This window comes from Grampus griseus, assembly GCF_964374135.1.
Source record: "Grampus griseus genome assembly, chromosome: 12".
In the NCBI taxonomy this organism is placed as follows: Eukaryota; Metazoa; Chordata; class Mammalia; order Artiodactyla; family Delphinidae; genus Grampus; species Grampus griseus.
In genome coordinates this window covers 53,708,124-53,721,724 of record NC_139006.1, presented here as the reverse complement: position 1 = coordinate 53,721,724, position 13,601 = coordinate 53,708,124, and positions in this window count along the sequence as shown.

The window sequence follows — 13,601 nt, the reverse complement described above, 5'->3', positions numbered from 1 at the left end:
TGTTTTTGTATCCATTCAGCTAATCTGTGTCTTTTGGTGGGAGCATTTAGTCCATTTACATTTAAGGTAATTATCGATATATATGTTCCTATTCCCATTTTCTAAATTGTTTTGGGTTCGTTATTATAGGTCTTTTCCTTCTCTTGTGTTTCTTGCCTAGAGAAGATCCTTTAGCATTTGTTGTAAAGCTGGTTTGGTGGTGCTGAACTCTCTCAGCTTTTGCTTGTCTGTAAAGGTTTTAATTTCTCCATCAAATCTGAATGAGATCCTTGCTGGGTAGAGTAGTCTTGGCTGCAGGTTTTTCTCCTTCATCACTTTCAGTATGTCCTGCCACTCCCTTCTGGCTTGTAGGATCTCTCTCAGCAGAGAGATCAGCTGTTAACCTTATGGGGTTTCCCTTATGTGTTATTTGTTGTTTTTCGCTTGCTGCTTTTAATATGTTTTCTTTGTATTTAATTTTTGACAGTTTGATTAATATGTGTCTTGGCATATTTCTCCTTGTATTTATCCTGTATGGGTCTCTCTGTGCTTCCTGGACTTGATTAACTATTTCTTTTCCCATATTAGGGAAGTTTTCAACTATAATCTCTTCAAATATTTTCTCAGTCCTTTTCTTTTTCTCTTCTTCCTCTGGAACCCCTATAATTCGAATGTTGGTGTGTTTAATATTGTCCCAGAGGTCTCTGAGACTGTCCTCAGTTCTTTTCATTCTTTTTTCTTTATTCTGCTCTGCAGTAGTTATTTCCACTATTTTATCTTCCAGGTCACTTATCCGTTCTTCTGCCTCAGTTATTCTGCTATTGATCCCATCTAGAGTACTTTTAATTTCGTTTATTGTGTTGTTCATCATTGCTTGTTTCATCTTTATTTCTTCTAGGTCCTTGTTAACTGTTTCTTGCATTTTTTCCATTCTGTTTCCAAGATTTCGGATCATCCTTACTATCATTATGCTGAATTCTTTTTCAGGTAGACTGGCTATTTCCTCTTCATTTGTTAGGTCTGGTGCATTTTTATCTTGCTCCTTTATCTGCTGTGTGTTTTTCTGTCTTCTCATTTTGCTTATCTTACTGTGTTTGGGGTCTCCTTTTTGCAGACTGCAGGTTCATAGTTCCCGCTGTTTTTGATGTCTGTCTCCAGTGGCTAAGGTTGGTTCAGTGGGTTGTGTAGGCTTCCTGGTGGAGGGGACTAGTGCCTGTGTTGTGGTGGATGAGGCTGGATCTTGTCTCTCTAGTGGGCAGGTTCACGTCTGGTGGTGTGTTTTGGGGTGTCTGTGGCCTTATTATGATTTTAGGCAGCCTCTCTGCTAATGGGTGGGTTGTGTTCCTGTTTTGCTAGTTGTTTGGCATAGGTTGTCCAGTACTGTGGCTTGCTGGTCGTTGAGTGAAGCTGGGTGCTGGTGTTAAGATGGAGGTCTCTGGGAGATTTTCGCCATTTGATATTATGTGGAGCTGGGAGGTCTCTTGTGGACCAGTGTCCTGAAGTTGGCTCTCCTACCGCAGAAGCAGAGCCCTGACTCCTGGCTGGAGCACCAAGAGCCTTTCATCCACACGGCTCAGAATAAAAGGGAGAAAAAGTAGAGGGAATTAGTAGAAGTATAAGGAAAGAAAGAAGGAAAGGAGGGAAGGAAGGAAGGAAGAAAGAAAAAAGCAAAGAAGGCAAGAAGGCAAGAAGGCAAGAAAGAAGGCAAGGAGGGAGGGAGGAAGGAAGGAAGGAGGGAAAGAAGGAAAAAAAGACAGAAAGAAAGAAGATACAGTAAAAATAAAATAAAGTAAAATAAAGTTATTGAATTAAAAAATTCTTATTTAGAAAAAAAAAAAGGGACGGATAGAACCTTAGGACAAATGTTGGAAGCAAAGCTATACAGACAAAATCTTACACAGAAGCATACACATACACCCTCACTAAAAGAGGTAAAGGGGGAAAAATCATAAATCTTGCTGTCAGAGACCACCTCCTCAATTTGGGATGATTCATTGTCTAAAGGAGGGAAGGAAGGAAGGAAAGAAAGAAAGAAAGAAAGAACGAAGGTAAAGTATAATAACGTTATTAAAATTAAAATTGATTATTAAGAAAAAAATTAAAAAAAAAAAAACATGGACGGATAGAACTCTAGGACAAATGGTGGAAGCAAGACTATACAGACAAGGTCTCACACAGAAGCATACACATACACATTCACAAAAAGAGGAAAAGGGAAAAAAAATCATAGATCTTGCTCCTAAAGTCCACTTCCTTAATTTGGGATGATTGGTTGTCTATTCAGGTATTCCACAGATGCAGGGTATATCAAGTTGATTGTGGAGCTTTAATCCGCTGCTTCTGAGGCTGCTGGGAGAGATTTCCCTTTCTCTTCTTTGTTCTCACAGCTCACAGGGGCTCAGCTTTGGATTTGGCCCTGCCTCTGCGTGTAGGTCGCTGGACGGCGTCTGTTTTTTGCTCAGACAGGACGGGGTTAAAGGAGCCGCTGATTCGGGGGCTCTGGCGCACTCAGGCCGGCGGGGAGGGAGGGGCACGGAGTGCGGGGCGGGCCTGCGGGCGGCAAAGTCCGACGTGACTTTGCACCAGCCTGAGGCCCACCGTGCGTTCTCCCGGGGAAGTTGTCCCTAGATCCCGGGACCCTGGCAGTGGCGGGCTGCACAGGCTCCGCGGAAGAGGGGTGTGGAGAGTGACCTGTGCTCGCACACAGGCCCCTTGGTGGCGGCAGCAGCAGCCTTAGCATCTCCCGCCCGTCTCTGGGGTCCGCGCTTTTAGCCGCGGCTCGCGCCCGTCTCTGGAGTTCTTTTAAGCAGCGTTCTTAAACCCCTCTCCTCACGCACCAGGAAACAAAGAGGTAAGAAAAGGTCTCTTGCCTCTTCGGCAGGTGCAGACTTTTCCCCGGACTCCCTCCCGGCTAGCCGTGGTGCACTAACCCCTTGAGGCCCAGTCCTCTCCCTGCGCTCCCTCCGAAACCGAAACCTGAGCCTCAGAGCCTCAGCTCGCAGCCCCGCCCACCCCGGCGGGTGAGCAGACAAGCCTCTCGGGCTGGTGAGTGCAGGTAGGCACCGATCCTCTGTGCGGGAATCTCCCCGCTTTGCCCTCCGCACCCGTTGCTGTGCACTCCTCCGCGGCTTCAAAGCTCCCCCCTCCGCCTCCCGCAGTCTCCGCCCACGAAGGGGCTTCCTAGTGTGTGGAAACTTTTCCTCCTTCACAGCTCCCTCCCACTGGTGCAGGTGCCGTCCCTATTCTTTTGTCTCTGTTTTTTCTTTTTTTTTCTTTTGCCCTACCCAGGTACGTGGGGAGTTTCTTGCCTTTTGGGAGGTCTGAGGTCTTCTGCCAGCCTTCAGTAGGTGTTCTGTAGGAGTTGTTCCACGTGTAGATGTATTTCTGGTGTATCTGTGGGGAGGAAGGTGATCTCCACGTCTTACTCTTCCGCCATCTTCCCTCAATGGTTTCTTAAAGTCCTCTTTTTCTCTTCCTTTGTGCTTAGTCTAGTCTCACGTGCTCACAGGTGTCGTGTGCAGAGGCCTTGGCCCCGGCACCTCAGACCAGAGTTCCCAGTGCGAAATGGCTGCGGCAACACCTCAGCTCCGGACGGTGCACAGAAGTGCTGCCGACCACACTCAACTCACAATGGCGGTGGCAGGCCAGCAGCAGAGACGCTGCGCCTCGCACTGCGCTCTGGAGCCTGAGCAGCCTGTTGGAAGATTTTTAATCACAGTTTCAATTTCAGTGCTTGTGATTGGTCTGTTTATATTTTCTATTTCTTCTTGGTTCCATCTCAGAGGGTTGTGCTTTTCTAAGACTTTATCCATTCCTTCCAGGTTGTCCATGTTATTGGCAAATGGTTGCTTGTAGTAATCTCTCATGATCTTTTGTATTTTTACAGTGACAGTTGTTTCTTTTCCTTTTTCATTTCTAATTCTATTTGAGTCTTCTTTTTTTTTTTTCTTGATCAGTCTGGTTAATGGTTTACCAATTTTGTTTATCTTCATAAAGACTAGCTTTTAGTTTTATTGATATTTGCTATCATTTCCTTCATTTATTTCTGATCTGTTCTTTATGATTTGTTTCCTTCTGCTAACTTTGGTGTTTTTTTGTTCTTCTTTCTCTAATTGCATTAGATGTATGTTTAGGTTGTGTATTTGAGATGTTTCTTGTTTCTTGAGATAGGATTGTAATGCTATAAACTTCCCTGTTAGAACTGCTATTGCTGTATCCCATAGGTTTGGGTCATTGTGTATTCATTGTCATTTGTTTCTAGGTATTTTTTGATATCCTTTTTGATTTCTTCAGTGATCTCTTGGTTATTAAGTAGTGTGTTGTTTAGCCTCCAAGTGTTTGTAGTTTTTACAGACTTTTTTCCTGTAATTGGTTACTACTCTCACAGTGTTGTAGTCTGAAAAGATACTTGATATAATTTCACTTTTCTTAAATTTACCATAGCTTGCTTTGTGGCCCAAATGTAATCTATTCTGGAGAACGTTCCATGAGAACTTGAGAAGAAAGTGTAATCTGTTGTTTGTGGATGGAATGTCCTAAAAATATCAATTAAGTCCATCTTGTTTAATATATAATTTAAAGCTTGTGTTTCCTTATTTATTTTCATTTTGGATGATCTGTCCATTGGTGAAAGTGGGATGTTAAAATCCCCTATTATAACTGTGTTACTGTCGATTTCCCCTTTTATGGCTGTTAGCATTTGCCTTATGTATTGAGGTGTTCCTATGTTGGGTGCATATATATTTACAATTGTTATATGCTCCTCTTGGATTGATGCCTTGATCATTATATAGTGTCCTTCTTTGTCTCTTGTAACATTCTTTATTTTACAGTCTATTTTGTCTGATATGAGAATTGCTACTCCAACTTTCTTTTGATTTCCATTTGCATAGAATATCTTTTTCCATCCCCTCACTTTCAGTCTGTATGTGTCCTTAGGTCTGAAGTGGGTCTCTTGTAGAGAACATATATACAGGTCCTGTTTTTGTATCCATTCAGCCAGTCTGTGTCTTTTGGTTGGAGCATTTAATCCATTTACATTTAAGGTAGTTATTGATATGTATGTTCCTATTACCATTTTCTTAATTGTTTTGGGTTTGTTATTGTAAGTCTTTTCCTTCTCTTGTATTTCCTGTCTAGAGAAGTTCCTTTAGTATATGTTGTAGAGTTAGTTTGGTGGTGCTGAATTCTCTTAGCTTTTGCTTCTCTGTAAAATTTTTAATTTCTCTGTTGAATCTGAATGAGATCCTTGCTGTGTAGAGTAAACTTGGCTGTAGGTTTTTTCCCTTTCATCACTTTACATATGTTCTGTCACTCCCTTCTGGCTTGCAGTGTTTCTGCTGAAAGATCAGCTGTTAACCTTATAGGGATTCCCATGTATGTCAATTGTTGGTTTTCCCTTGCTGCTTTTAATATTTTTTTCTTTGTGTTAATTTTTGATAGTTTGATTAATATGTGTCTTGGCGTGTTTCTCCTTGGCTTTATCCTGTATGGGATTCTCTGTGCTCCTGGACTTGATTGACTATTTCTTATCCCTACTAGGTAAGTTTTGAACTATAATTTCTTCAAATATTTTCTTAGTCTCTCTTTTTTTTTTTTTTTTTTTTTTTTTTTTTGCTTTTTTTTGTGGTACACGGGCCTCTCACTGTTGTGGCCTCTCCCATTGTGGAGCATAGGCTCTGGATGCACAGGCTCAGTGGCCATGGCTCACAGGCCCAGCTGCTCCACAGCACGTGGGATCTTCCTGGACTGGGGCACAAACCCATGTCCCCTGCATCATCAGGCAGACTCTCAACCACTGTGCCACCAGGGAAGCCCCAGTCCCTTTATTTTACTCTTCTTCTTCTGGGACCACTATAATTTGAATATTGGCGTATCTAATGTTGTCCCAGAGGTCTCTTAATTTGTCCTCAATTCTTTTCATTCTTTTTTCTTTATTCTGCTCTGTGGTCATTATTTCCACTAGTTTATCTCCCAAAACACATATCCATTCTTCTGCCTCAGTGAATTCTACTATTGATTCCTTCTAGAGAATTTTTAATTTCCTTTATTGTGTTGTTCATCTTTGTTTGTTTGCTCTTTAGTTTTTCTAAGTCCTTGTTAAATGTTTCTTTTATTTTCTCCATTCTATTTCCAAAATTTTGTATCATCCTTACTATCATTACTCTGAATTCTTTTTCAAGTAGACTGCCTATTTCCTCTTCATTTGTTTGGTCTGGTGTGTGTTTACCTTGCTTTTTCATCTGTTCTGTATTTCTCTATCTCCTCATTTTGCTTAACTGACTGTGTTTGGGGTCTCTCTTTCACTGGCTGCAGGCTTGTATCTCCCATTGTTTTTGGGGTCTGCCCCCAGTGGGTCAGGTTTGTTCAGTGAGTTGTGTATGCTTCCTGGTGTAGGGGACTGGTGCCTGTGATTGGGTGGCTGAGGCTGGATCTTGTCTTTCTGATGGGCAGGACCATGCCAGGTGGTGTGTTTTGAGGTTTCTGTGAAATTATTAAGATTTTAAGCAGCCTTTCTGCTAATGGTTGGGTTTGGGTTCCTGTCTTGCTAGCTGTTTGGCATAGGGTGTCCATCACTGTAGCTTGCTCATCATTGATTTGACCTGGGTGTTAGTGTTGAAATGGAGATATCTGGGAGAGCTTTTGCTCTTTGATATTGCATAGGGCCGGGAGGTCCCTGGTCTGCCAATGTCCTGAACTCAGCTCTCCCACTCAGATGCTCAGGTCTGACACCTGGCCAGAGCACAAAGACCCTGTCAGGCACAAGGCTCAGAAGAAAATGGTGAGAAAGAAAGAAAGGAAGGAAGAAAGAAAGAAAGAAAGAAAAAAAGAAAGAAAGAAAGAAAAGAAAGTTATTAAAACAGAAAAAAATTTTTTAAGTTAAAAGTAATTTTAAATAAAAGAGAGAAAGGAAGAAGAGTGCAACCAAACCAAAAAAAAAAAAACAAATCCACCAATGATAACAAGCACTAAAATGTATACTAAAAAAAAAATCAATAAAAAGAAACCCGGACAGTCAGAACCCTAGGACAAATGGCAAAAGCAAAGCTATACAGACAAAATCACACAAAGAAGCATATACATAGACACTCACAAAGAGAAAAAGGAATATATGTATATATATATTATATATATATTATATAATATATATTATATATATGTATGTAATATATATAATATATATACACACACATATATATAAATATATGTATATATATACATATTAATATATATGTATATATATACATATATATGTATATATATAATTAAAAAAGGAATAGAGCATCGAAATCATTAAACAAACCTACCATCGATAATAAGCTCTAAATACTAAACTTAGATAAACATAAAACCAGAGACAAATTGATGCAAAAAGCAAACCCCAAGTCTACATTTGTTTCCAAAGTCCATGCCCTCAATTTTGGGATGACTCATCTTTTTAGGTATCCCACACATAGAGGGTACATCAAGTTGATTGTGGAGATTTAATCTGCTGCTCCTGAGGCTGCTGGGAGAAATTTCCTTTTCTCTTCTTTGTTCACAGAGCTCCTGTCGTTCAGCTATGGATTTGGCCCCACCTCTGTGTGTAGGTTGCCTTAGAGTGTCTTTTGGGAAGTCTGAAGTCTTCTGCCAGCGTTCAGTAGGTGTTCTGTAGGAGTTGTTCCACATGTAGATGTAGTTTTGATGTATTTGTGAGGTGGTAGGTGATCTCCACGTCTTACTGCTCCGTTATCTTGAAGGTGCCCCTCTCATCCTCTGCCCTCATCCTGAGGTCTTTGTAGCTGCAGTTGGACAGAGGTGGTGAATCAGAGCTTTTCCGAGGCCTCAAGGGGCCCAAGGCTGCACCATCACAACAGCAGTGAATAGAGTGTCCATCATGACCCTCCCTGAAAGCCAGATTAACCTCAGCCTTCTTGCACCTCTCTAAACTTTTTGATATAATTTCCTATAAACAATGGGGGGAAAAAATCCAGTACAATATCTCAAACACCATTTGTACTTTTTGGTACTTTACCCAAGAGCACAGAGGGATATTTTTCTCTACTTTGAGCATTTTGATTTAATAGACTTTTTAAATAGAATGTCAAAAACAAAATAATAGGGCTTCCCTGGTGGTGCAGTGGTTGGGAGTCCGCCTGCCAATGCAGGGGATGCGGGTTCCCGGTCCGGGAGGATCCCACATGCCGCGGAGCGGCTGGGCCCGTGAGCCGTGGCCGCTGAGCCTGCACGTCCGGAGCCTGTGCTCCACAACAGGAGAGGCCACAACGGTTAGAGGCCCACATACTGCAAAAAAAAAAAAAAAAAAAAGAATAATTTTATTACAATGGCATGAGAACTAAATGTATGGATTGATCCTTTGATAGACTATTTACTTTCCATTTCTGGCTCATGTACTTGTTTAGTGATTCATGTAAATGGTCAGAGTGTTAGAGACCTAAGCTCCCTGCTTATCAAATTGAATGGAATAAGTCCTCTTGCCTCACCATTCTCAATGGCAACAAGTAGGAAAGCACATGGATGATGATTTTGAAATATTTAAAGAAAATAAATTCTCAAAATAGAAAGTGAGTTGTTACTATTTGCTAGATAGAAGGTGCTAGATCAAGGGGTGTGGAGGATCTACAAAAGAAGTTGAAGCTTTGGGGACTTGACATCAGCTTGCAAAATGCAAGATGAACTGTTACTTCCTGAATCTTATCACATGAATTCCAACTGAACAAATGGGTTCTGTAAAGATGCTTGGATGAGAAGGAAGAGCTGTAGGCTAGAGGTAGGAGATGAGGTCTCAAGTTTTGCATGCTTGAACCATTCACTTTAGATTTCTGTACCTTGTTTTCCACATGGTAAATTGAAAAGCCCTTGTTGGAAGATATCCAAGTTACTATTATATGAAATTTCAGAGTAAATTTAACATTGTGAGTGTGCTGGTCATTAAGCTACTATCTCTTACCTCTCAAAGCATCTTCCTACTCTACTTGATGATACCTAGAGAGGTACATAAAGCCTGGAGGAGGGAGAGGCTCTTGCTTGTATTTTTGTTTGTAGATGCTTCTTACTGTGGCAGCAATGTTTGGTTCCAGTAGCACTTAATTCCAACTTGAAAAATTTTAGCTCCACTCACAGGACAAATCTCATTGTTCCTCCTTAGAGCTTCCCACATTCCTCAGAAGACTATATCCCAGTTGTACAGGCTCCTTCTTTGCAGCTCTTGAGGCAGCAGCTGGGAAGTCTTCACTCCTCAGAAGTCTGGTTCCAGCTCTGTGGGTTCCTCCAATTGCCTAGGTTCTAACAACTCCAAATTCTTTTCCTGGGGCTGAGGAGTGGAAGCTGCTCTTTAGTGTCTGCTTCATGTTACCTCAGTGGTACCTTTTATCTGTAAAGTATTCCAATATTTCTTTAACTAATTCCCTGTATTACATTCTACTGTTAAAATAACAGGTGTAAACTTTTGGTTTTCCTAATTGGAGCCTGATAACTTCAGTGGCTAAAAGCAAGTTGGAACATTTATAATATTAAAAACCTTTTCAAACTAGCCATATTTCTTCTTCCCCAGGATTCTGAGATACCATCCCCTTCTCCATGGTTATTCTTTCTATGTTATTTAAACAGAAGCCCTTTCTCTTCTATCATCAAGATCCTGCATGGATCTTTGCCATTGACATCTCTTTGTTGTTTGAGTTCTTGCAATACAAGATGATTATTCTATCTGCACCATGGAAGCAGGTTGGATAGTCTTATGAAGACTTCAGGTAGGTTAAATCATAATTACTCTCAAATCAAGTCCAACATGAGCCTTAATCTCTTTTCTGCTTACTAGTCATAGACTTTGTGGACAGCAGTTGCTTTGCTGAGGGCTGACATTTGCAGGGAAAAGTACCCAGGTGGTCATTATGTCTACAGCCAGGAATTAATGTGCAGCAGTCAGTGAACCTGGCTTAGTGCAAAACAAAAGCTTTCTGAAATAATTGGCTTCTTGCTGCAGCCCTGCCACAACAGGTAGACAGGAAAGCATATGGGAATTGGTAAGCTTGGGAATGCAGATGCTACCCTCCTAGTGCAGCATTATTCATGTGCCATGAACCTTCCATTCCGAATGTTGGGTGATAGTTCAAGAAGATAATGGCCTCTGCCCAGGATTTGAATTCCTAGAGGACAAGAAGAAGCAGCACTGGGACTTCATTATAAGTTGGTCCTCTTGCAAGTTGCTGTAGCATGGAATTGGGAAAACCTAAAAAATTGACAGGGAGTTAAGTTCATAGCTTATATCCAAGTTGGAAACACATCCCAGCTTGATTCATTCATACAGTCTGTCTGTCACTGAGCATGAAATGGGAAACATACATCCTGAATTATCTCAATGTCAATGTTATTTCCTATTAACTTCATAAGCCATGATATTTCCTATAACTTTAATTAGGACAATGCACTTTCAAGAGTCCCCATTAGCCACTGTCAGGGCAAAAATAATTTGCCAGGTCAAATATCCAAATATTAAATTCAAAGAACTTGGCTGGTTGAATTATTGGCATCATTTAAGCCTTCTTGAATATAAAACCTTGAGTAAGGGAGACAATAATAAGACATTGAAAGTTAAATTACAACTTAGATCTGACTAAATATCTGGAATGGGCCAGACTTTACCAAAGGGGCTCAAATTTAGTGCATTTAATTTTTCAAAGAATTCTTTGAAAAAAGACTTTTGCTGCATTTGAAAGAAAATTTTCTAGAACACCATACTGCTTACCACTTTGCAAGATAGTTCACTTCTCCTCCATCTTAAATATTCCAGTAAATTGTAAACCCCTTGATAGCAGTAGCACTAGGATTAAAGTAAAGGAACCAGGAGGTCACCCTTTTCAGCCTCCCCTTAAATGAGTATTTGGCCCTCCACCTTTACTTAGATATCATTCAATCTTGGCTTGAACACTGTCCTACTGTGGAATTCACTAACCAATAAAAACAACCATTCAGGTGCCTTAATTTTGCTTTCAGAATGAGAGTATCTAATCTCCTTGTTTATTACAAAATTTCACTTCAATGCAGTCATTAAATATCCCAAAAAACTTTCTTCAAAGCTGAACTTCTAGTCTCTTTCAGTTTCTTTGATGCACTATGCTTGAAGATACTTCCATATTCTGATCATTTTTCTTCTGAATAATTCCCAGTTTGCTAGTGTCTATATTTGTCACACCCTGAATTTAATATAACCCAATAATACTACAAACAACACTGTGATTTACTGAGAACTATGTGTTCATCACTCTTCTTTCAAGTATACCACATTAAGTTTCCCAAAGTGCAATGAATTAAAGTCCTTGGGTCCTTACTTCTAGAGATGAGGGACATGAAGTTAAGAAAATTGCCCAAGCCCAGTTACTAGCCAGAGTAATGTGGAACCCAGTACCACCTGACTGTGAAGCCCAGGCATGGTGCTGGAGCCAGGCACACTCTCTCTCCAGGTGTAGTCTAGGTTCTAAGTGTATATTACTGACCTTCATGCCCTCACAGCACCTGGTTCAATGCTTTGAATAATATTTATATATCTTCTTGACTGAATGAGTGTGTGGATAAATTAAAGTGACAGCAAAAACTACCTCTTCAAAGCATGTGGATCACTTCCATACTTCCCCCACTTTCATTCTGGACAGCTCCAATGGATGACAACAATAGCTTTAGGTCACCCAACCTCCCCCTTCCTTGCTCTGCCCTTGGTTCTCACAAAAGGGTTTATTTGTAAATGTATATTTTATCTTGCCATGCCCCTTTCACACCTGCAGTGACTTTGTGGTTAGTGTGACTCCAAACCTCTTCCCAGTGCTATGGTCCTGTATCTCCCACCAACCCTGCCTGAAACACTGTCCCTCTCCCTTGCTACCATTTTACTGTTTCTTTTTCTATTCCTGCCTGTGTCAAGCTCTTTCCTGACTCAGGGGCTCAGAAGTTCTCTCCTTGTACTTACCATTCTTTGGTTCTTAACTTACCTGTCTCCTCCTCAGTGAAAACTTTCTGAACAATCCCATCTAAAATAACATTTCTATTATTCTCTATCTCCCCCCCCATTTTTTTTTTTCAATCTGCAGCTCCTTTTTTTTTTTTTTTTACTATTTGGCGGTTTGCTTGTGTTTTGTTTGTGCCTGTCTCATCCATTAGAATGTGAACTTTAACAGAAGAGGAATTTTGTCCTATATTCCTTGTATGTTGATGCATGCAAGTCCCTTTTTGAAGTTATTTTTTTTATATGGAGAGATCCAACTTGACACAATTGCTAAAGTCTTAACTCTGTCTACTCTAGATTCCATTTGTTCTTCAACAGAACACTGAGTGTGCAGGGACACTCAACACTTTTCTCCCAGCCTTCTTTGACTTTTACATACACACCACTGAATGCCTCATCTCCATGAGTTTTGTGTGCTGATGCCATTGCTGCTGGTGCCCTGGTACTTCTATTATAGTTGGTGCCTCCATGGTGCTCACTCTTAGGAAAGGCAGGTCCCTCAGAGCAATCATGTCCCAATGACTCACCACAATTATGGGACCTACACTGAGGTCACTTCTCCCAAGGCCAGAACCCCTGGGAAGCTGAATAACCTTCACTCCCCTAGAAAGAGCAAGATTGTTCCCCTCTGCTCTGAGATGCTATTCCTTCTTCTATCACCCCACCTCCTACCATTTCTGTCCACCTGAACATTTTCTCCTGTACTCTGGTTGGCATATTGTGGGTCTCTCAAGAGATCCAGTCTGGGGTAGGCAGACTCAGCTTCCTTCTTTTTGTTGGGCATTCTAGATAAATATCCATATTTTTAACATATCCATTTTAATTTCCTCATGTATGCTAAAGGCAGTAACAAGTTAATTGCTAAGCAGCAGGATTACATTTTAGCAGGAGTTGTCTTCTCCAAATAGTGCCACAATCCAAAGTTTAATCATATTTACTTTTGATGTCAGTGGGTAGAGAAATTTGTGTCCGTAAGAACTTTGATAAGCTAGGAATCCCATCTCAAGGTCTCTACATAATTTACCTATCCCCAGGATCACAAATGACACTCCATTCCTTACCTCTTATGTATAAAAATGGAGCTGAGTGCTTAATTTTCTTAGAACATAATATACATAAAATAAAAATTATGTACAGAGAATGACCAAATTATTTAGAACCTCTGCTAAGTTAGCATTTCCTGGAATGAGTGTTGAGGAAAGGATACTTTGAGAAGCATCTCAGGAGATAACCTTTTAAATTGAGGTCTTTTGGTTGCAAAGAAGAGATTCATAATAATGGATGTGAGCTGGAGTACAGTGTTGCATGTCCTGCCCTCTTTTGAAGCCATATCACAGCATCTAGGTGAGGGATCACTGACTTATTTGTGGGTCGGTCAAAAGGCAGACAAAGAGCTATTCTTGATTCCAGGTCAAGCAAAGTGCACTGTCAGCACCATCAAGTAAACTCTCTATGACCTGGAAAACTGTATAATGTATTCCCTATAGAAGCCAATTAAGGTTATGAGTTGTTTCATTCATGTGCAGGAAATGCATATCACTAACAGCTTTAATTATGTATTGGACTAACTATATAAGGATTTATATAAACCTCAAGAAAGAGGTTTGTGTATGTTTCTGTCTCTGTC